The sequence below is a fragment of the Balaenoptera borealis genome (assembly GCF_965194805.1).
Source record: "Balaenoptera borealis genome assembly, chromosome: 15".
In the NCBI taxonomy this organism is placed as follows: Eukaryota; Metazoa; Chordata; class Mammalia; order Artiodactyla; family Balaenopteridae; genus Balaenoptera; species Balaenoptera borealis.
In genome coordinates this window covers 63,635,460-63,660,112 of record NC_138871.1, presented here as the reverse complement: position 1 = coordinate 63,660,112, position 24,653 = coordinate 63,635,460, and the positions used below count along the sequence as shown (strand labels likewise).

The following is a 24,653-nucleotide window of genomic DNA, read 5'->3' as shown; positions in this document are numbered from 1 at the left end:
CTCTCTGCCAGTTTCTTGTTATTTTTCAGTGAGAATTGTTCCACATGTAGATGTATTTCTGATGTGTTCATGTTGGGAGGTGAACACATTCTCTTACTCTGCCATCTTCATCTCCCACTCACCACTATTTGTTGACAAGACTTCTTCTCTCTGTTGAATTAGGCTGGCAATTTTGTCAAAAATCAATTGACTATGTAAGTAGGTCTATTTCTGGATTCTATGCACTTCCATTGCCGTATTGCACCAGTACTTCATCTTGATCGCATTGTCCTGATTACTGCACTATTGAAATAAATCTTCTAAATTGTTCCGATTTTAGAAAATTGTTTTGACTTTTCTTGATTGCTTGCCTGTATCTACACTTTAAAATCAGCTTGGGGATTGTATTCCATCTACAGATCAATTTGGCATGTCCATTTTTAGCAATATTGACGCTTTCAATCCCTAAATATAATGTATCCCTCCATTTACTTTTGTCCCTGTAAATTTCTCTTAGCAATGTTTTGTAGTTTTCCATGTACAGATATTTTACATTGTTGGTTAAACTTATTCCTAAATATATTATTTTGGTGCTATTAATAATTAAACTTTTATTCCAGTTAGTTTTTGTCATTATATATAATAAAAATATGTTTTGAATGCTTTTCTTGTATCCTGAAAACTTCTTACGTTCATATATTAGATCCGGCAGCTTTTTGTTTGTAGATTCCTTAGGGTTTCTATCTAAATAACTATGCCATTGGCATATAAAACAATTTTACTTATTTCAGTCTGCATGACTTTTTTAACCTTGCCTTATTGCACTGGCCAAGAACTACAGTTAAATGATGAATGAGAGAGAAAACATCTATGCATTTTTTCCCGACTTTCAGCATTCAGATTTTAAACACTAAAAACAATTATATACTGTTTTCTTTTATTTGTGTAGATGCAATTTATCTAAGTTGCCTTTATTCCTAGTTTGCCAAGAGATTTTCTTTTCATAAATGGACTTTGAATTATATCAAATGCCTTTTTGGCATCTATTCAGGTGATGGCTTTGTTAATATGGCTAAACACAAGTAATTATTTTCTAATGTTAATAAAATAGTTTTGAAGGTTTGAGATAGAACACATTTGGTCAAGGTACATTATCCTTTCATGTACTCACTGAAATTGATTTGTTGTAATTTTATAAGGATGTTTTTTGTTTGTTTTTTTTTTAATTTTTAAAATTTTATTTATTTATTTATTTATGGCTGTGTTGAGTCTTCGTTTCTGTGCGAGGGCTTTCTCTAGTTGTGGCAAGCGGGGGCCCCTCTTCATCGCGGTGCGCGGGCCTCGCACTATCGCGGCCTCTCTTGTTGCGGAGCACAGGCTCCAGACGCGCAGGCTCAGTAATCGTGGCTCACGGGCCCAGTTGCTCCGCGGCATGTGGGATCTTCCCAGACCAGGGCTCGAACCCGTGTCCCCTGCATTGGCAGGCAGACTCTCAGCCACTGCGCCACCAGGGAAGCCCTATAAGGATGTTTTTAAATCCATGTTTCTCAGGGATTTAGTTTTTTTAATTATAGTTGATTTACAACATTACAATCAAGTGTGCAACATAGTAATTTGATATTTTCATAGATTACAAATCATACAAAGTTATTGCAATGTTATTGACTCTATGCTGTACATGTACATGCTGTGCTGTACATTACATCCCTGTGACTTATTTATTTTTTAACTGGTAGTCTGTACCTCTTAATCCCCTTCACCTGTTTCACCCATTGTCCCAAAACTCTCCTGTTTGACAACCACTAGTTTGTTCTCTGTATTTGTGAGTCTGTTTCTGTTCTGTTATATTTATTCATTTGTTTTGTTTGTTAGATTCCACATATAAGTAAAAACATACAGTATTTATGTCTGATTTATTTCACTTAGCATAATATGCTCTAAGTCCATCCACGTTGTTGTGAATGGCAAGATTTCATTCTTTTTCATGAATAATGTTTTCATGGTATATATATATGAAGATGTGAGATATAGATATAGATATATAGATAGATACATATATATATATATATATATAGATATATATATATATATATATATCTCACATCTTTATCCATTCATCTTTCAATGGACACTTAGGTTGCTTTCATATCTTGGCTCTTGTAAATAATGCTGCAATGAACATAGGGGTACATATATCTTTATTCTAATTACTCTTTTTGTATTCTTCTGATAAATACTCAGGAGTGGAATTGTTGGTTCATATTGTAATTCTGTTTTTAATTTTTTTGAAAAACCACCATGCTGTTTTCCATAGTGTCTGTACCAATTTACATTCCAACAAACAATAGGACACAAGCATTCCCTCTTTCTCCACATCCTGTCAACATTTGTTATTTCTTGTGTTTTTGATGATAGTCATTCTGATAGGTATGAAGTGATATCTCACTGTGGTTTTGATTTGCATCTCCTTGATAATTAGTGATGTTGAGCATGCTTTCATGTGCCTGTTGGCCATCTGTATCTCTTCTTTGGAAAAATGCCTATTCAGGCCCTCGGCCCATTTTTGAATCAGATTGTTTGTTTGTTTGTGAGTTTTAACATTGAGTTGTTTGCTGATTTTTTAATATATTTTGGATATTAACCCCATATTGGACATATCATTTGCAAATATCTTCTCCCATTCCGTAGGTTGTGTTTTCATTTTGTTGATGGTTTCCTTCACTGTTCAAAAGCTTTTTAGTTTGATTTGGTCCTTTCTGTTTATTTTTGCTTTTGTTGCCCTTGCCTGAGGAGCCAGATCCAAAAACTATTGCTAAAACACCAATGATGTCAAAGAGTGTACTGCCTGTTTTTTTCTAGAAAATTTATGATTTCAGGTTTTACATTTAAGTGTTTAATCCACTTTAAATTAATTTTTGTATATGGTGTAAGAAAATGGTCTAGTCTTTTATATGTAGCTGTCTAGTTTTCCCAACATCACTTATTGAAAAGACTATCTTTTCCTGAATTGTATACTCTTGCCTTCTTTATTTTAGATTAAGTGACCATATGGATGTGGGTTTATTTCTGGCTATTTTGTTCCATTGATCTATGTGTCTGTTTTTGTGCCACTACCTACTGTTTTGATTAATACAACCTTGTAGTATAGTCTGAAGTCAGGGATCATGAAACCTCCTGCTTTGTTCTCTTTCTCCAGATTGCTTTGGCTATTCCTGGTCTTTCTTGATTTCATACAAATTTTAGGATTATTTGGTCTAGTTCTGTGAAAAATGTCACGTATATTTTACTAGAGATTACACTGAATCTGTAGATTGCTTTGGGTAGTATGGACATTTTAACAATATCAATTCTTTCAATCCATGAACACAGAATGTCTTCCTATTTATTTGTGTCATCTTCAATTTCTTTCATTAATGACATAGTTTTCAGAGTATAGATCTTCCATCTCCTTGGTTAAATTTATTTCTAGGTATTTTATTCTTTTTGGTATGATTGTAATTGGGATTGTTTTCTTGATTTCTCTTTCTGATACTTCATTATTAGTATATAGAAATGCAATAGATTTCTGTGTATTAATTTTCTATCCTGCAACTTTACTGCATTGATTTATTAGTTATAATAGATTTTAGTGGAGTCTTTAGGGTTTTCTATATATAATGTTATGTCATCTGCAAATAGTGACAGCTTTACTTCTTCCCTTATAGTTTAGATAAATTTTCTCTCTTTTTCAAGCCTAATTGTTGTGGCTAGGGTTTTCAATACTAAGCTGAATAAAAGTGGCAAGAGTGGGCATCCTTGTCTTGCTTCTGATCTTAGAGGAAAAGCTTTCAGCTTTTCAACATTGAGTATGATGTTAGCTGTGAGTTTAGCATAAATGGCCGTTATTATGTTGAGGTATGTTCCCTCTATACACATTTTGTTGAGAGTTTTTATGAAAATGGATATTAAATTTTGTCAAATGATTTTTTCTGCATCTATTGAAATGCTTCTGTGAGTTTAATTTTTGGAGTTGTTAATATGGTGTATGACGTTGATGGATATTCTGTATCACCTAATGTGCTGTTGATTCCCTCTTTTGTCATTTCAGTTATTGTATTCTTCAGCTCTGGTTCTTTTTTATATTTTCTAATTTTTGGTGAAGTACTTCCTGTGTTTCTCTGTTCTTTTTCTAAGTTCAGCAAGCATTTTTATGACCATTGCTTTGAACTCCTTATAGGGTAAATTATTTTTCTTTCATCAGAGTTTTTTTCTGGGGTTTAATCTTGTTCTTTCATTTAAATGATTATGTGATTTCTGTCTCCAGATTGGACATAATGTAATAATTTTAGCAACTATGGAATTATTATCTCCATTTGATTTCAGTTTCAAAACATTTCTCCTCATTCACACAGCAAATACTTAATTTGTTTGATTTGGTTGCTGTTTACTAAATCACAACAAGAATTGTGAGGACTAAATAAATAATAAGCTGAAATACAAATGCTAACAATAACTGACATATATGGAGGAAACTACTACTTTAGATAGTTTTTGTAATAATAAAGACTAACTTTAACCGCTTTGGTAGCTGATGAAAAAGATGACTCCATAAATGTTTTGAGTAGATGAAAACAATTTATCTAAGACCAAGTCCAGCAGAAGAAAGTATTTTGGGAAGAAAGGAAGGTCACTTTCATAGCATGTATCTTATAAAAGTTGTAACAAATTATAAATAGTCAAGTGGGAAAGAGAACATCAAAAATTTATATGGATATTATGTTAGGAAGGGTTGGTGAAAGAGATTAAAATATTAAAATGTCCCTATGAGGTCATTTCCAGGCTTATCATAACTTGATGGTCTTTTGTGTTGACCCAGTATAGGATGGAGTCACTTGAGTCTTCCAATATTGAAATCCCTTTGGAAGAATCCCAGGACAGTTTTGAATCATAATGAATCCTTCCTTACAGTGAGTAGGATTATAGGAGCATCCTGTTGTAACTTTCCTGTGGGGTTAACTTTATTATTCATGAAGCTCTTATCCTGGCAATCTTTGTCCATTTTCTACCATTTGAAAACCAATTAATGATTCTTGCTTATTTTCTCCTGTAAGTCCATTACAAATGACACTATCTGGGAGGGTATTTCACTAAGACTGGCAGTACAGTGTCTTTTACTGAAAAACATAAATTCTCTGAAAGACCCAATATACTCCTAAGAAAAAGCTGTTGCTGAAACACTTTAAAAATCCCTGCAGTTGACTAGAAATGACATTTAAACTAAAGGCCCAGAGAGGTTTGACAGTGCTCTCTTGAAAGCATTATGACAGGAACTCCTTTAGTTCTATGAATTTTATATGAACATTTTTTTTCTCCTGAGACTGACAGTTGGAGACAGATTCTGTTATTACTGAAAAGTACAGACATGTGCTTTTAGTTCAAAATGAAAACATTAGTGATAGCCATTAGTGATAGATAAATGTTTCTTTTCTTCTTTACCTCATCTGTTTTAAGTTACTAAACTTCAGGGTAAATATGCCTAGAATGTAAACAAGGTTTCTTTCTATAGCTAATGTTACTTATAATAGGACAGTATGTCAGATTCATCTAATTCATTGTCAAGTATTTAACCTATTCTTCAAATCAGTTATCACAGTGCTTCCTTAGCTTATAATGAAACAAAACTAGAACTGTCCTGAACGCATCATATTTTTCACAGACTTCCCCAGTTAATAACTTTTCATATGCCTTGCAGTTCAGAAAGATGTAACTGGCCAAACATGGGAAAGAAAAAAAATTGACAAAGAAAACATATTATACTTAGAATATCTAAAATGGGGATCTAAATATCTAGAAGAAAGTATTTTAGTAGTATGGATTTTTTTCCCGTTCAAAATAACTGGAACAATTTTCTGTTAAATAATGACAGTAGACAAAGTAGCATCCCTTTTCCTGAAATGTGCATGAATACATTCCATAGTTATTTTTTTACCATACCAATAACTAGAGTGAAAATGAACATTCCAAATAATAAAACAATAGGAATTGTCCCCATTTTGAGAATATTTATGCAATATTTGAGTTCTAACCATTCTGGATTTAAGTTTTTATGGTTTGCACCAGCATCTTTTTTCCATTTGAGCATTGATAAACATATAAATCATGTTGATAGCTACTATTTTTATAAATGAAAGCAATTCTTTTCTTTCATGCTTTGTATTTTATATTCTCTAAGCTGAGTCTGCATTTTCTCTTAGGAATTGTATGAAACAAATATTTCTTTCTAGTTTGTAAAACTGTTGAGGCTGTGATGAATTTTGAGGTATGCATTATTGAATATCAATTCCAGATATTATCTTCTATAAGATACATAAATAGAGAAGTAGTTTGAAGAATTTCACTTTCAATGGGTCAGAAACTTTATTATAAAGATTTCTAGTAAGACATGGCTATCCCATTTGTCACTAATATTAGGAAATGGATTTTGATGATTTTTAAATGTGCTTTACTAATTAATAAATAATAGGCATAACAAATATTTATAATAGCTAAAATGTACAGTAAGTAAAATAGCATATTCCTTAAAGCTACTTGCTAATTTCACTTAGTTTTCAATTAAAAAAAAAAAAAAACAGATACACCTAAAACTATCTAATGGTACTGCATTTTCAATGGATATCAAACAAATGGAAATAGAATTAGAAATACAGCAATAGAAGAGGCTGAAAACCAAAGTTTAGCCCCCTGGTTGTTTACACATTGTTGTGTTGATTAAACTTTTGTAGAATGCAGCTAAGATACTATGTAAAAAATGTTATTCAGTTATTTAACAAATAACACATACTTACAAGCAGGGAAATTTTTAATTCAGAACACAAGTTCAATTTGGAAAACGAAAGAATCAAAATAAAGCCTAAGGCCTAATAACATTAGCCATAGCAATGTATCTCTCACTGCTTACTTTAATTCTTAATATTTCTTTCCTATTGTACACTTTAAAAGTGATTTCTCCCTTTCGTTAATTCCTCAAAAATTAACCTCTGTGTTCTCATCATTTGTGGGCAATAATTTGACCTGGAAAAAAAATTAAGAAAAAAAGAAAAAGAAAGTTTACTCATTAACGATATTTTATGAAAGTCAAATGAGGCATAGCCCAGGAATATTGGCTCTACTGCTTAATGTGTACCAAGAAATATTGAGCTTGAGTAGATCATCATCTGCAAGCCAGGTAAAATCTATTTATGTTTGTGAGTCTTTAGAGATTCAAATAAGTTAAAACCTCTGAAGGACTGCAGTTTCTGAACTCCTAGATGAATAATCATTCTTGATTCAAAATATCTTCTCTTTCTTCCTTTCTGGTTCTGCGTGTTAGAATAAGACTTCAATAAGTCTTAGATAGATTATCTTTGCATAATAACTATGTGGATTAGTCAGTAAGAAGTTCTGGAAAAGCAGAGAATGGGCAGAAACTTCAGGAGTCAATGTCATATGATGAACAGATGCCCAAGAGGAGGAAATTAACTTGGAGCTAATTAAGACTAAATGAGGGCCTTAGGGTGGTGTTATGTGTCCTAATAAGAAGAGAAAGGGACACCAGAGATCTCTCTCTCCACACGCACACAATAGAAAGTCCATGCGAGGATACAGCCAAAAGGCTGCTGTCTGTTAACCAAGGAGAGAGGCCTCACAGAAACCAATCCTGCTGACGCCTTGATTCTGGACATCCAGCCTCTAGAACTGTGAGAAAATGAATTTCTATTATCTAAGCCCCCTAGTCTGTGGTATTTTGTTATGGAATACTGAGCAGACTAATACACCATAAGACACAATGCTAAACAGCCTATTTTTAAAATATATGCCCGTGGCCCAGGGAGCATATTCTAGAATTGGTTCTGGAATGGGGCTCTTTTTTTGTTCTAGTAATGATTACTAGAGTGGTAGAAAAGTGCATGTGAACTTGGAAAAGTCTTTAACATAGCCTCCAAAGTGGGAACCATAGTCAGACATAAGGTACCAGTGAGGTAACAGAAGAAAATCATGTTGGTGAAGAAGAATTTGACCATGGCTAGGGAACAGGGGACTAAGCATGGCATTAGATCCCTCCTATCTCTTCTACTTGAGGGGAAATATTACAGTATATCTCTCTGTCCTCTTTTACATCATTAAATTTTTCCTCTACTCTTATCATTCTCACAAGACACAGGCTGTTATTTTTCTCTCCTACAATAAATGTATAATACTATAAAAAAATTTTCATTGAAACCACTTTCTTCTTTAGCTCCATAATTTTCTTCTATTATAAGAAAAAATACCCTTTATAGGGTTTCCTGTATTTACTGCATATAGACTAAAATCTTTTCTACCAGTCTCTCCTAAATCTAGTCTATTCAAGCATTCTTTCCCATCACTCTACTGTACTCTACTATCCAAGGATACCATTAATCTCTATGTTATTTAATCCCTTATTTAATTATCAGTTCTAATTTTACTTGACTTAGCAACAGCATTTATTAAGGTTAATCATTTGACTTCTAGGACATGACTCCTATTTTTCCTCTTACCTCTTTAGTGCTTCCTAGTCTCATTTTCTCACTTTTCCTATTTTCCTAGACCTTTTAAATCTGAGGTACCCAAATGCTTAGTTCGTAGACCTCTCCTCTTCTCTAATCACCTACACTCACTTGTTTGGTAATCTCATCCATTCCTATTTCTTTAAATGTCATCTGTATGCTGATGATCTCCAAATTCATATCTCCAGAATGGACCACTCTCCTAAAATCAAGACTAATAGGCTCAACCTACTAGTCACCATCATAACTTTCATATCTAACTTGCATCTCAAACTAAACATGCTCCAAACTGATGCTGCCCTCAAACCAGCACCACCCATAGACTTGCACCTCTGAGTGAATGACAACCATCTTTTTCAGTTTGCTCTATTAAGGACACATGAAGTCATCTTGACTCCTTTTATTGCCTCCTCACTCCCTTCACCTATCCATCAGGAAATAAGTTGAGTTTACTTTCAAAGTACAACCAGGTTTGACCACTTCCAATGCTGGTAATCAAATCTCTCCCGGATCTTGAATTAGCCTTATATCTAACAAACACCTTGCTTTCATTCTCACTCCCCTAAAATACACGGCATCCAGATAATTCTGTATAAACATGTTATATCACTCTTCTGCTGAGAATCATCTACTACCTACCATTTTTAAAATAATTTTTATGATAATAAATTTTTTTATTTATTTATATTTATTATTTACTATTTTTATCCTGCTTCCAGTACTCCCCACTACAATGTAAACTGAAAAAATGCAAAAATTTTAGTTTTGATTCTTCAACATCTAGAACTATGCCTGCAAACAATGTTCATAAATATTGGTGGAATGAATGGACACATTGTGAAGTATATTATAATTATCAGAATAATATCATGTCCAGTTAAGGGTGAGTTGATAAAAAATAAAATCCAGAATCACGAAAATGGCTTGTAATAATTAGCAGCATAAACTTATAATAAGGGGAAAAAGCATTCCAAAATTAAATACACTATTTACTAGCTATAAATCTTACTGAACTTCGGTTTTGTCACTTTCAAAATGAGAGTAATATATTATAGCTAATGATAAGCAATATTGATAAAGTATATTAAGACATTGTCCCAGTAACACACAATTCCTAATGATATAAGCCAAAAAGATACGTGTAAGATTGAAGTCCTTGGGAAGGTGAAGGATATGGAGTTGGGGCCATTACCCAGGCACAGGGATTTTCCTTTGACAGAAGCAGAGTGTTTTGTAGCCTTGTAGAAAAGGAAAAAGGAGAATATGCACATGGACACAGTGGAGAGAGAAGAGAGCTCTGAGAACTTTTATTTATCAATATAGTGAAGCAATGTCGTTAGCTAAGGAAGGTTGGAAAGAGCAAGATTTTAATGAAGATAAGACATAACATAGCTATTTTAGAAAATGGGAATGTGAGTTATTGCCCTCACTCATTGTTCATAGCTCCCTATACTTTACACTATCCTGTGGGTGTATTTGAGGATATGTGTGTGTGTGTGTGTGTGTGTATGTGTGTTTGTGTGTATAGACTAAATGGGATAAATTTAAAAGAATTTAGCTTTGTTTACTTATCCACTGTCTATATCCTCACACTTATCATTCCAGGATATCTATAAGTATCTTTCCACTTACCTATAACTTTTTCTTATCCACAGTGTATAGCTTCACACATATCTTTCCAGGATAAACAGCACATTCTATTCTCAAGAGAAGATTTATCAAAGTAAAAATGATGGGTTGAGACATGTATGAACTTGAAATGAAGGATAATAGTGCTTTTGACCCAGAACCATGCTGGAAGTGCAATGAGAACTGGTTATGAATTACCATTATGGTGTCAGTTCTTAAACCATGACCTGCTGGCCCACGGAGTGCTATCAAGTGAACTGTGACAAGGTAATTTCCTATCCATGTGTAAGTCCCATATTAAAAAGGTCCTGGGCATCCTCTGTATGAATATACTGTAGCAAATTGAAAGTTCTGCAGCAGATGAAAATCATTAGGAAACATAAAAAAGTTTTAAAAAAGGAATCCCAAGGAAATGTTGTTAGACAAAATTTGTAAATTGCAACTCAAATGTCTATTTATTAGAGCTTTTATACTTTGCTTATTTCTGGGATACATCATGGAGTGTTGCTTCAGAATTTGTTTCAATTTGTTTTTCTTCTTTAGCATTGCTAAGCATTGGGCTTATAAAACTGTCCTAAAATCACACAATAGAAGTGAATTTTTAAAACAGTAAAATTTATACTAGGGAAGAAAGAAGAGAGATTTCTCTTCACTTTGAGATCAAACTGAGTCCAGAAAATCTTCTTTTTTATTTGATTACTTTGCTGAAAGCTTTCTTGATTTCTCGCTCAATTCTTTGCTCTCACTTCCCTCATTTTTCTTGAATTCTTGCTGGATCCTTTAAATGCAAATTTATAGGTTAAGTTTTCAAACACATAATGAAACTTGACAACTGAAAAATCAATTGCTTTCTTCTTCTTCATTCCCTTTCACTCTTTCTTCTTGATTCTTCACTTCAATAATTAATTTGGACAGAATTAATCCTATAATTATCTCTCAGTTTATCTAGTTAAAGTGACAAATGCATTACTATAAGTAGTTGCACTAACATACAGAAAATATTTTATTAACTTTCAAACTCATTAATTTATTTGTCATATAAAATAAATATTTACCAAAGGGCAACTACATTATAGAAACAATAGTAAGGGTTTTCCAACAGCCATAGCTGAGGATCATTCAGTGGTTTGAGGCGGTTGAAAACTCTAGTGAGAACCATGGGATCTTGAGCTAGATGATAGCCTGAGTTTGAATTTTGGCTTTCACATTTATTATTTGCAGGACTGTGCACAAGTTACTGTCACAAATATAAAATACTGTACTGTATTACATACTGAAAAATGAAGATAACATTAGTAATTTTCTTATAAAGCTTTTATTGTGATTCAATCAGATAATACATGAAAAGACTTACACTAATGACAAATACAGAATAAGGGTTGAATGATGTTATTTATTTTCAAATTGAAAGCATAATTAATTAGTTACTTCTTCCCTAAATATTTCCACAAACTTGTGGCACCATTTTCCCATCTTCTTTTATTGGCAATATGGTAGGTAATCAATAACAGCATTTCTACATATATTATGGTATTAGATATATATTTTTCAATCATCTCTATATTTGTGTTACTCTTCATAATGGCCATATACCTTGAAGTGTAAATAGTGGTGGAATATTACTCAGTATGTGAAAGAATGCAAAATCTTAAGAATATCTAATGTTATAAGGAATATTATGTGAATTAAAATATAATACACATTTATAGTAAACTATTATCTTTTATGTTTATAAAATATGGGGGAAATACTGGTATAAAATATACTGATGTTTATACTGATTATCTCTGGTTTATGGGAATATAAAAGTTTTTGTTTTTGTTTTTTAATGGACTTTAGAGCAGTTTTAGGTTTACAGAAAAAAATCTGCAATAAGTACAGAGTTCCCATATAGTTCCTCTCTCCTCATGTTTGCACACAATTTCTCCTATTATTAACATCTTGCATTAGGGTGGTGAACTCGTTACAATTTATGAGCTGGTATTGATAAAGTATATTAGTAATTAAATTCTATAGTTTACATTAGGATTTATTTTTTATTGACCAGTTATACACATTTTGTCAAATATATGTCATGAATCCACCATTAGAATATCATGCAAAATAGTTCCACTGCCCTAAAACGCCTGAGCTTTAGTATACATTGTGAAATGATTCCCACATCAAGTTAACACATCCACCAACTCACATGGTTACTTTTTTGTTGTTGTTAGGTTGCTTAAGATCCCTCAGCAAATTTCAAGTATACAAAGCAGTATTATTAACTATAGCCACCATGCTTTACATTAGATCTTCAGAACTTATTCATCTTATAACAGTAAGGTGACCAACCTCTCCCCATTTTCCCAACACACCAGCCCCTAGCAACCACCATTCTATTCTGTTTCTTTTTTTTAAGATTTCACATATAAGTGATACCATACAGTATTTGTCTTTCTATGTCTGGTTTATTTCACTTAGCATAATGCCCTCTAGGTTCATCCATGTTAATCTAAATGGCATAATTTATTTCTTTTTTATGGCTGAATAATATCCCATTATGTATATTTACGACATTTTCTTGATCCATTTACCTGTCAATAGACACTTCGGTTTTATTCCATGTCTTGGTTATTGTTTATAATGTTGCAGTGAACATGGGAGTGCCGATATCTCATCAAAAGAATTATTTTGTTTCCTTTGGATACTCAAAAATTAGATTGCTAGATCATATGGTAGTTCTATTTCTAATTTTTGAGGAATATGCATACCATTTCCATAATAGCTGTACCACTTTACATTCCCACCAACAGTGCACAAGGGTTTTCTTTTCTCCACATCCTTGCCAACATTTGTTATCTCATTTTTTGATATTAGACAGACATTCTAACTGGTGTAATGTGATATAGCATTGTGGTTTTAATTTGCATTTCCTTGATGATTAGTGATGTTGAACATCTTTTCATATACCTATTGGCCATTTGTATGTCTTCTTTGGAAAAATGTCTATTCAGGTCCTTTACCTATTTTTCAGTTGGGTTATTTCTTTTTTTTGTTTGTTTCCTATTGAGTTGTATGAATTCCTTATATATATATATCGGAAATTAACCTTTTATTGGATATATGGTTGCAAATATTTTCTCCCATTGTATAAATTGCCTTTTAATTTTGTCGATTGTTTCCCATGCTGTTCATAAACTTTTCAACATTGAAAAGGAAAAAACACTTCCAAACTAACTTTATGAGGCCAGTATTTCCTTGATACCAAATCAAGACAAGAATACTACAAGAAAGGAAAATCACAAACTAATATCCCTAATGAATGTAGATGCAAAAACCCTCAACAAGTTATAAGCAAACCAAATTCAACAGCACATTAAAAGGATAATATACCTGTTCAGGTGGGATTTACCCCTGGGATACAGGATGTTTCAACAGACATAAATCAGTTAATGTGATACACCACATTAATAAAATGAAGGATAAAAATCATATGATCCTCCCAATATATGCAGAAAAATCATTTGACAAAATTCAATATCCATTCATGATGAAAACTCTCAACAAATTGGGTATAGAGGGAACATACTTCAACATAATAAAGGCCATATATGACAAGCCCACAGCTAACATCACACTCCACAGTTTCCTCTAAGATCAGGAACAAGACAAAGGTGCCCACTCTCACCATTTCTGTTCAACATAGCACTGCAAGTTCTAGACAAAGCAATTAGTAAAGAAAAAAAAAGCCATCCAAATCAGAAAGGAAAAAATAAAATTGTCTCTGTTTGCATATGATATGAACTTCTATATAGAAAACCTTAAAGTCTCTACCAAAAAACTCAGAACTGATAAATTCAGTAAAGTTGTAGGATACAAAATCAACATAAAAAAATCAGTTGTATTTCTATACACTAAGAAGGAATTATGAAAAATGGAAATTAGGAAAACAATCCGGCTTACAATAGCATCAAAAATAAAATACTCAGGAATAAATTTAATCAAAGAGGTGAAAGATCTGTACACTGAAAAGTGTAAAACATTGATGAAAGAAATTAAAGAATACAAAAATAAATGGTAAGATATCTCGTGCTTATGGACTGTAAATATTAATGTTCTGAAAATGTCTATACTATTCAAAGCAATCTATATGTGCAATGCAATTTAAATGTAAGGCCTGAAACTGTGAAATTACTAAAGAAAACATGGGGGAAATTTTCCTTAACATTGGTCCTGGCAATGAGTTTTTGGATTTGACACCAAAAGCATAAGAGAGAAAAGCAAAAATAAACAAGTAGGACTTCATCACTTTACTTTTAATTGATTTGTATTTTTATACGTAAAGTAGGTTTCTTGTAGACAGCATACAGTTGAGTTTTTTTTTTTTTAATCTATTCTGTCAGTATCTATCTTTCAGTTTGTGTTTTTAGATCATTCAAATTTAAAGTGAATATTGATATAGTTGGGTTACTAATTATCATATCCATAAGTGTTTCTATTTACTCCCTTGTTCTTTGTTTACTTTTCATCTTCCACTGTTTTTCTGCTTTCTCTAGCTTTCATGTGCATTGTATATGATTCCATTTTTTCTTTTCTCTTAATGTATGAATTATTCTCAGTTCCTCTCTTCTACCATTTGTAATACTGATGTCATGTATTTCATATATCCAAAAACTATAATCATCCAATATATTGTTATTACTATTTCAAATAAACTGTTATCTATTAGACCAGTTAAGAATGGCATGCATACCACAGTAAAATTAAAATTCAGAGTCCTCTTTTATGTTGTACTATGTTAGCATTTGTTTAAATATTTTTTTCATATGTGCTCTGGTTTATAGATTCTACCTTGATATGTTTTATATTAATTTTTAAGTGTTTGTTATTTCATTAAGAAAGTTTTCACCCTTGAAGAATAGCATATAATAAAATTTTCCGCAAACGTTAAGGTAGTTCAAATTAATGTCATGACATTACACATGTAAGGATTTCATCAAAAAGTAATTCTAAAAAAAGAATTGGAGCTCAACCAAACATCTTTTATAGACTGTCCAAAGAGAACAAGCAAATTGATTAAAACCAATTCTATAGAATATATATTGGGGAAGAATGTGTTTTGAAGTAAAAATTAGTTTGGATTTGAAAGAATTCTTTCTACTATTCAGATTTGTAAAACAGTGTGCCCATATTTTACATTTAACTCTTCTAGTGAAAAAAGGATGGTATTAAAATAAAATCATTTTTAGAGAGTAAAAGTAAAGAATGGGAAGTTCTAGTCATGTAACTTGGAGAGCTAACTGTGTAAACTGAAGTTATCAAATAAGAATTTAAAGATGTGAAGAAAAGTCAAAATTATGATTTTAACAAGACAATGGATTTTGAAAGCAAGTCAATAAATTCAAGCAAAGAAAAAAAAAAACTCAACCAAAGCAAAGTTTTGGCTGCTAGCCTCTCCTTAATTAACTAATTTAAAATTTGTTAACATATAACTATGCTTAGCTAGAATACTAAATGTTGCACAAAATAAGCAATAAATAATTCATTACAGTATTTATATCCAAGAAGATTTAAACAATTACTTACTTGCTTGTTTTCAATGTATTTGTTTGTTTTAATGGAAGGTATTTGGAAGCATTCGTTTTTCCTTTTTTTTTTTTTGGTAAGGGGAAGTGTAGAGAAATATAGATCCTCTCTTCCTGACAATATTAAATACTTCCCACATGGCCCAAATAAGGTCATGGCCAGGCAAGTTTCCTAAGAAGAGGAGAAAGTTCACAGAATGAGAGTTTTGTACAACATGTATGATGATGGTGTGAAAGGTAATAGAAACAAAAATAAAGTTATATTTGGGGAAAGAAAATACAATGATGAAGTTGGACACACAAAGTTTTGAAAAGGAGTTTTTTCATGTGGTCTTTTCCTGGAATCATGGTCTAATATTTTATGAGATTAACACTGATGAAAAATCTCAACTAATCCCCAAATGACCAACTAATAGAATTAACTAATTCATGCAGCTTAGAGAATGTTTATTATATAATTGTGTGTGGGGAGGGATGGTATTGGTAAGTGAATTATGCCTTAAACACTAAGGGAAAATGCTATCCATCTTTTTTTTACAAAGAAAATGTTTTCATATCGATTGGAAAGATATATCAATATACAACATCATTCTTCAGTGTAGCAGCTCCCCAATCTGCCTGATCTTGAGATATAAGTGCTTGATAAATAGATCCTTAGCCCCTCCCCCTGGAGATTCTGAATCAGTGTCACAGGATGGGGAGCAGAGCTCTAGAATCTGTCTTTTGAATCACACAGGTGATTTTTATGATCACACATTTGAGAAAGTACCATTTTGTTGGGCAGCAAGAATCACCTCCAGAGTTTTATGTATTGTGCCAGTAATGTCATATTGCTCAGTTCGTTTTCTCTGCTGAGAAGGGGTCTCTCTCCGGATCTTTTTATCTTCCTAAAGCCAGATCAGACACCAACTCCCTAAGCTCATTTATTCTGTGATATCTATGTACTTCACATATAATGTTGTTTTTCATGAATAAATTTTTTTATAAATTGTTAGCTTATAGTGGGAAGCAGCTGCATAGCATAGGGAGATCAGCTCGGTGCTTTGTGACCATCTAGAGGGGTGGGATAGGGAGGGTGGGAGGGAGACGCAAGAGGGAGGGGATATGGGGATATATGTATACATATAGCTGATTCGCTTTGTTATACAGCGGAAACTAACACAACATTGTAAAGCAATTATACTCCAATAAAGATGTTAAATAAAAAAAAGTTAGCTTATATTTATATTTATTAATAGTAACAATATCAGCCCACCCCTTAACAACATCCAAAAAAACTCTTCTTAAATCATATTTAATCCCCAAAGATAAGAGCATAGTCTTATTTACTTTTTAACATGATATAGCTATTCTACATACAAGAAAAACATACTAAACCTTTTCCCAGAAGACAAAGTTTCTACTCCTGACTGATTCACAGCATCCTTTTGATATTAAATAATTTTGAAGATAAAGTCAGACACTAGTCAAAGTGGTAAGGATCCTAGTTAAAGTGGTAAGGAAGGTAATTGCTATTGCAACAGGGAAACGTCCAGCATGAACTGAACTCAACTTCACAGAAACAAAAGGCAAGAGAGTTTTTAAAGGTTGGGATGTGCTAGGGGAAGGGTACTGAAGGATAAAAAGAGGGGGTTTGGTTCATGTGACCAGACCACGGGGGTGTGCTAATTGGTGCTTGTTTGGAGGAGAAACAAACCTCTCCTATCTTTAAGGCAGGAGGCAGTGGTACAAGTTGGAGCATGGTGCCCACCAAAGTTAGGTCCTTACCCTTGCAGCGGGGCAGGGAGTGTTGTGAGAGTTATCTCCCTGGATGCTTGCATTTCCAAGAGACAGCTCTTAGGTCCTTGAAGAGACAGTGATTGTTGGTGGGAGATTTACATCTCAAGAGTTAGAGAAAGGATTTATAATTGTAAACTTTCTAAAGTAACTGCTCTAAGAGGAGATTCAGGGGCCTATCTTCCAAGCACCAGGTTTTGGCTAGAACAAAAAATTTTCCTGGCAGGACTGAGCTTTCTCAGCCAGGCATTTTATGGGGTGGCTGGGGTCGTCCTAGGGACACAGGCCTTAAGCTGTTAGAATATATGCTTGAGCTCAGTCAAGTCTCCTAAAGCAGGGATTTGAATGGAGTCATTATGTGCCAAATGAACTTTTATATTTTTCCATACAAATTTATAAAGTTAACTATTATTAACAAATATTATGTTAGATTATGAGTGGATAAAATAAGTAAAGAAAACAAAAAGTTTGTTTTTATATACAAACAAATTCTTATGAAAATTAGGAAAAATACTTATAAAAATTACAGTCCTCATTTCTGAAACTGGTCACCACACGGCTATATTTGGTATTTATAACTACTTTCTATTGCTAGACATTCTACATGCCTTTTGCCCTCAGCAAGTAGTTCATCTGGTCATGGTTCCTTTCTTTGTGAGGTGACAGGAAACTTCATTCCTAAAATGTCCTGCCTAAACTGTATTATCGTAGTTCTCTATTGACTTTAATTAGGAGTACTAAGGATATAGGAGTACTAAGAAGTGCCTTAGAAGATTTTCTGCATTACAGACATAGTCTTCCTTATTCACAGTGTGCAAAAACAATCTGATTTCTTCTTGATAGTCAGAATCAATCACCTTAATCAGTACAGCATCTTTCTTCTTTGCCTGTTACTTCACTGGCATGAAAAGACTAAGGTATCCATGTATGCTTCTCAAATTCCAGTTCATTGGAACCACTGCTACATTTCTACCCCTTGAATCTGTATATTTTAAAACCTAGGGAGAGACATAGAAAAAAAAAAAAAAAGACCCAAATCCAGTTTCAAGAGATGAGTTTACAATGTGTGAATTGAAAAAGTCACTGCATGGGATTAACAGCAGAGAAGATATTGCAAAAGAAAAGGTTAGTAAAACTGAATACATAGCAATAGAAAATATGCAACATAAAACATATAAAGAAAGGGGAATTTAGAATAAAATGAATATATCATCAGTGATCTGTGAAAATTTCAAGTAACCTACTGTATGTAAATAGTCCATAAAAGAGATGAGAGGGAAAACATTTTTTAAAGAAATAATGGTGGAAAATTTTTCAAATTTATTAAAAAACATAAAAACCACAGATCCAAGAAATTCAATGAACCCCAAGTGCAAGAAACACAAAGAATAAGCAATAAGTCAGAAAAGGAATAAGAAAAAGTGAAACATAGTATTTTATTTTTCTTATTCTAAATTGAGCTAAGAGATAACCATGTTTAAAGAAATAATATAACAAAGTATTGAGTATGTAGAGCAGATGTAAAACTGCAGTCAATGACAACAATGTCACAGGGGTGAGAGGGAGGAACATGGGGTATTTTGTTGTAAGTTTCCTGCACTATACATGAGCAGTATTGTACTGTTTTAAGTAGCTTTAGATTATTCAACAATCTATCTTGCACGCTCTTTAGCTACCACCATTGTTTAAGTATAAATGATAGCTTAATAGATTAGATAAAACTGAAGCATAAAAATTTTCAGTTAAAATAGATTAGTCCAAAAAAGGAGGGAACTAATCAATGAACAAATGTAATGAATAGAAAAGAGCAAGATTTTAATCCAAATGTATTAAAAATCACTTTATAACACAGTTAAAAGGGAGAGATTGACAGATTGGATTAAAAACCAACTAAGTGCTATCTATATAAAATTGATAATTTTTTAAAAAGCAGATAGATTAAAAGTAAAGAGATGCAATAAGATATAACATGCTTTTTTTGGGGGGGGGGATGGGGAGAGGAAGGCAGAGTTTATTGGCCCCTGAGCGCCCCCCACCCCTTCTCCTTTCATAGCCAGGCCAGGACAGAGACAGAGGAGGTGACAAGGACAGACCCACAAAGACAGAAAGGCCCTGCCTGAGGGACAGCCAGGAGAGGAGGATGAGAGGGGTGCCCCGTCCAGGCTGCCTGCTACAGGTCAGTCCCTCTCCTGCCCCCCTAGAGGCACCGGCAGGGCTGAGGACACTTGAGTGGCTCCAGGGCCTGGATCCTATTCGGACACCTGATCAATGGCCACCGCTGCCCCCGCCCACTCTGCTGGCTTCCTGAGTCTGGGGGCTTCTGCCCCGGTCCCATTTACAAGCTGCCTGTTTTCTGGAGAGTGCTAACACTAATCAAAGGAAATTTGTAGTAGCTATAATTTCACACAAAGCCAACTTCTGTTGGCTTTGTCAAAGAAGAGTATCAGGGATACTTTACAATGATAAAGGGGTCACTTCTCCAAAAAAGACATAAAATTCCTAAACGTGTATGTACCTACCAACTGTATTAACCATACCACCCTGGGTGAAGTATGAGGAGGCCAGACACAGATCAAGAGAGGGAAAATGGGAAAGTTTTACAGTTTGTTATACTTACAGTTCCCTGGGAAGAACACAGTATAGCATCTAGGGCCACTCGGTTTTCTGTGGAAGAAAAAGGAAAGTCAGGGGAAGCAGGTTTCAGAATGACTAATTTGATTAATTTCAGCAAGCTCTGGGGCATGGGTCTGTCTCTGATTGTCTACTACCTCACCCTGGGGCAATTAGGGCAGGTACATAGTGGCCCAGATTGTGAGAGTCAGATGCTCAATAGAATGGTTGGGAATGTGGACTTAGATGCTCAAGAAGAGGGAGTGACTGGTCTCTAGCCAGCGCCTCGAAACCGGGTCAAGACAGCATTTAAAAAAAATATATTACACCAACATAGTGTCAAAATATATGAGAAAAAAGCTGATGGAAATTAAATAACAAATGGGCAAATCCACAACTATAATTGGGAATTTCAATACCCCTGTCTCTTAATAATTGATAGATCAAACAGGCAGAAAATCAGTAAGAATATAGTGCTGAACAGCACTGTCAACTTGACCTAATTGACATTTATAGAACACTCCAAACAAAAACAGCAGAATACATATTCTTCTCATGCTCACACACAAAATTTACCAAGATGGATCATGTTCTGGGCCATAAAACATACCTTTACAAAATTAAAGAATAGAAATCACACCAAGTACATTTAAGATCATATAATGGAATTAAACTTAAAATCAGTAACAGAAAGATAGCTGAAAAAGTCCCAACTACTTGGTGTAAATAATCCATGGGTAAAAATAAGATGACCCAAGAGAAAATAAAATTTATTTATAACTAAATGAAATTGAAATTATAACATCAAAATTTTTGGAATGCTGCTTAATCAGTGCTTATAAAGGTAAATTTATAGCAATAAATGTATATATTAGAAAAGGAGAAAAATATAAAATCAGTAACCTAAGTTTCTACCGTAAGACACTGGAGAAGATGAGTGAATTAAACTCAAATTCACTCATTCTATTAAATTTTAATTCTATTCAAAGCAAATAGAAAAAAAGTATTAAAAATTAATGCAGGGGGCTTCCCTGGTGGCGCAGTGGTTGAGAGTCTGCCTGCCAATTCAGGGGACACGGGTTCGAGCCCTGGTCTGGGAAGATCCCACATGCCACGGAGCAACTGGGCCCATGAGCCACAATTACTGAGCCTGCACGTCTGGAGCCTGTGCTCCGCAACAAGAGAGGCCGCGATAGTGAGAGGCCCGCACACCGCGATGAAGAGTGGCCCCCACTTGCCGCAACTAGAGAAAGCCCTCGCACAGAAACGAAGCCCCAACACAGCCATAAATAAATCAATCAATCAATCAATCAATCAATCAATCAATCAATCATCACATTAAAAAAAAAAAAAAAAGAACTAGTAGGGGATGTCTCAGACTACAAGTGTGTTTTGAAGAGACTGGCCTCATTAAATCAGCAAAGACACTAAAAGGGAATAAGAAGTTAGAAAAGGTTAAAAAAAAATTAATGCAGAAATCAATGAAACTGAAAACAGGAAAAAACATGGAGAAAATTAGCAAGACAAAAATCTTGTTCTTTAAAAATAAAAATAAGACAGGTTACCCTAGACAGGGTTACCTAGACAGGGTAACCAAGAAAAAGAGATGACACAAATTATCAGTATCAGAAATAAAACAGCAGTCATTACCACTGATCCCATGGAAATTAATAAGAGAAAACTATGCACCACTCTATGTCCATAAATTTGATAACTTAGATGTCATGGACCAATTTAGTGAAAAAGACTAAGTATCAAAACTCACCCAAGGAAGAATAGATAAACTGAACACCCCTGTAACTATTAAAGACTTAAATTAGTAATTAAATGCATTCCAAAAATAAAACAATAGTAATAAAACACTATGCCCAGATATTTTTAACCAAATATTTAAGGAAGAAATCATATGACTTTTACATTATGGCTTTCAAAATGATAAAAGTGAAGGGAACACTAGCAAACTCATTTTATGAGGCCTGCATTACTTTAATACTGAAACTAGATAGAGACATTACAAGAAAACTACAAACCAATATCTCTCATGAGTACAGACACAAATCTCTTTAACAAAACATTAGTGAATAAATCCTTCAATATATAAAAGGGATAATATATCATGAACTGTGGCTCATACAAGGAATGTAAGGCTTATTCAGCATTCATAAATCGATAGATGTATCATTACAAGGAAAACAGTATGAGTTTCTGGGAGGCTTACATGGTTTAGAGGACAAAAATGTAAAGCAAGGACCCACTGAAGAAGAAGGTCCCTAAGAAAGGCCCAGGATCTATTTTGAAATGCCCAAAGGACAACCTTCTTTGAAGAATTATAAGCTAGAAACACACCAGCTCACTCAGCCCTATCAATCCAATCTTTGTATGAATATGGTATCCCCATACTCTAGCTGCCTGCCAGAATGAAGTCAATACCAGAGAAAGATAATGTCCAAAGGCTCAAATTATCACTTCAATTTCTCATGCACAAAGTCTGATAGCTTGGTATGCAAATCAAATAACCCTGCTCAAAAAAACAAAAAAGTATTGCACAGAGATGATGGCAGATGGATGTCTAGTATTAGAATCACTAGGCAGCATCCCTCACAGCCTGCTTAGTGAGGAAATTGGAACTTAAAATGATGCTCACTCCAGGGCCCATCTTCTTGTTCTTTATCATGTCACTCTCCAAGATTCTCTCCATGGAGTAGAAGACTGACAAATAGACAAACATAACTCATGACCATGATTATAATGACAGACATAAGTATAAGTGAAGAGAGAGACTCACTTTGCCTTAGATATCAGGGAAGACTTTCAGTGAATGGAGAGTTTGCTTTATCTGATTCTGCAGTTTCTCTGAAAGCTAGCTCTGAAAGCTAGCAGAAGATTCCTATACCATGGAATATTATAGGTTGAATTGTGACCCACAAAATACATGTTGCAGTCCTAACCCCAGGTACCTGTGAATGTAACCTTATTTGGAAATATGGTCTTTGCAGATATAATCAAGTTAAGGTGAGGGTGGTTCCTAATTCAATATGTCTGGTGTCCTTATAAAAAGAGGAAAATGCCATATGTAACAAAGGCAGAGATGGAAGTGATACAGGTACAAGTCAAGGGAAGCCAAGGGTGGATGGCCACCACCAGGAGCTGGGAAGAGGCAGGGGAGGATTGTATCCAGAGTCTCAGAGGGAGCATGGCCCTGCTGACACCTTGATTTTAGACTTCCAGCCTCCAGAACTAAGAGAGAATGAATTTCTGTTGTTTTAAGCCATCTAGCTTGTGGTAATTTGTTACTGCAGCCCTTGGAAACTAATACCTAGACAGACCAGGAACTCTAAGCCTCTGAGACAATTTTATAATGTTGCAGAGGAGCAAAGCATCAATAATGATGAGAATTCTGAGTGGATGGAACCAACCAGATAGGTCAGTACAGTAGTCTGGCTACCCAAAACCCTTTTAGATACCAGTCTTAAATTCGTGGAGAAGGTCATTAGTTCTCAAGAAGTTATGATTGCCTTAAGGAAGAGGAGACAGCAGGCTCCTGGACACAAATAATCTCTCCAGCAGACAGGAATTTCTTTGAGATGGGATTGTGGTAGAGGGGTCCGTCAAGGTGATAGAGTGTTTTCCAACAACACAGAATTCCCATGAGGGAATAAACTGGTGGAAGAAATGCAGGAAGGCAAGCTCCTTTTCAGTATTCATGTGACAAGAAAATAATGCCCACTTTCCCTGAGTGATGTAAACGATTCATTTCTTTTTACAAAGGAGAAAAAAGCTATGCCTTCCCCACCCTATACATATCTGTCATATATAGAAAAACTGAAGTTGACAAGTGTGCCCCAGTAACCTAAGTGATGTGCAGTGACAGACATCACAAATGTCTGCTTCTTTACTTGTTTCTCAGCACAAAGCAAGGGCAATGCCCTTATTGTCTAGTACAGTGCCTGACACATAGCATCTGCTGGAGGAATGTTCACTGGCTTAATGGGAATGTCTTCCAACTCTAACACTCAGCTACTCTACACTCACAAGAGAAATCTAGGAGAACAACCTATTGATTTATTTACCCTTACTTTGCCATTTCAAATTAAATGCAGCGCACTCACAGAGAAACTGCACTGACTGTAGTTACCTGGTATGTGATTCAGATTAATTGCCTCTGCAGTCATTCATGAGTTTTGGCACTGTGTATTTTTGGTAAGCAAAACTAGGGGAATTTATTTTTGGCGGTCTACATCAATCTTTATTTGGACAACTAAATGAATCGCTATAAAGCCCCACTGTCAAAATGGTCAATGTGATTTGGTAACACAGAGTCAGTGATTACCTGGCTTTACAGTGCCTTTGGGTTTTCTGTTGTTGAGACTATCACTTGCATCTTTCGACTACAAATATTTGGGGCATTAAGCCAGTTCCCATTTCACCACATAAAACTGATCTGAGCATGTAGAAACCATACCAATCAGCACTTTTTATAAAATGAAACTATTTGCAAGGTCCTGAATGATAGACAATGATGAGGAAATGATTTGTACTGTGTTTTCAA

General features: G+C 34.2%; 1 long non-coding RNA gene across 2 annotated transcripts in view; it reads right to left on the bottom strand.

Moving 5' to 3' along the window:
• Nucleotides 1-2,054: 2,054 nt before the first annotated feature.
• The window catches only part of LOC309611876, a 224,813-nt gene continuing 202,214 nt past the window's right edge, over nt 2,055-24,653 (bottom strand). For both annotated transcript variants that reach the window (XR_014234802.1, XR_014234803.1), the window contains 2 exons: nt 20,112-20,158; nt 2,055-18,492 (listed from right to left, as the gene is read on the bottom strand). This is a non-coding gene — a long non-coding RNA (uncharacterized lncRNA). The remainder of the gene's footprint in view (nt 18,493-20,111; nt 20,159-24,653) is intronic.